Source organism: Limulus polyphemus, unplaced genomic scaffold (assembly GCF_000517525.1).
Source record: "Limulus polyphemus unplaced genomic scaffold, Limulus_polyphemus-2.1.2 Scaffold4407, whole genome shotgun sequence".
NCBI classification, from domain to species: Eukaryota; Metazoa; Arthropoda; class Merostomata; order Xiphosura; family Limulidae; genus Limulus; species Limulus polyphemus.
In genome coordinates, this window is record NW_013670017.1 from 25,924 (window position 1) to 26,827 (window position 904).

Here is a 904-nt window from a genome sequence, read left to right on the forward strand (position 1 = left end):
CTTTCGATATCCGTGGTGGGCAGAGCACAGATACTCCATTGTGTAGCTTTGTGCTTAACTTCAAAAAACAAAATCAAGCAGGTTTAATGTGTCTACATTGCGCAACTTGAAACATACGACAGTAGATGAAGTAAACAACTCGTGGTAATGTGTTTTGTAATAAAGTGATATTATTTCTTTAACGTTACTTGCATTAACATAATTGGTTACAATTGTTAATATTTCCAGTATTACATAAATTATTGGGATTAAGAAGCAATGTATTCTAATCATTATAAGCAAGAACGTAAGAACAGTATTCATTCTGAGGTTTGTGTTCAGTTCTGATCTATACGCAGCTTGTTTAAATCCGAAGTTAATTTTAATTATTACTTCATTATTAAATTGTCAATGCCAACAATTATGTTTTAGATAAAGCGATTGTCAATTTGAATCATTAACAATATGTTCAACAATATGATTAGTGACATCTTGCGTCAAAAGTTTTAAACAACATTAGTCCTATTAACTCATACAAAACTGAACCTACTGAGTTACATATAAGAAGCTATATTTCCCATGGTAGTTCTTTAAAAATAGCTTGTGAAATATATGCTATCACTATCAAAAGTTCTTTTAAAAAAAAAAAGCTAGCATATTAGAATGAACAAAGTACGGTTTTAAATTGTATCAAATGACCTAAATAAAACTTTAAAATTATGTGAGGCGACATGTCTTTACATCAATATATAGATTAACCCTCCGCAGGATCTTAAAGTTATCATACCAGTATGACCCAAATAAGACATTGACAATGTTACACCATCATAAGCCAGTAAAACTGAAATCATACAATATTTACTTTACTAGGCTTAACTTAAAATAACGATTTTTTGTTTGTTTGTTTGGAATTAAGCACAAAGCT

The 904-nt window shown here is 29.8% G+C and overlaps 1 protein-coding gene across 1 annotated transcript in view; it reads right to left on the bottom strand.

Moving 5' to 3' along the window:
* The window catches only part of LOC106471095 (receptor-type tyrosine-protein phosphatase S-like), a gene marked incomplete at its 3' end in the record, with an annotated part of 29,640 nt that overhangs the window by 25,453 nt on the left and 3,283 nt on the right, over positions 1-904 (bottom strand). The gene's annotated exons all lie outside the window — the stretch shown is intronic.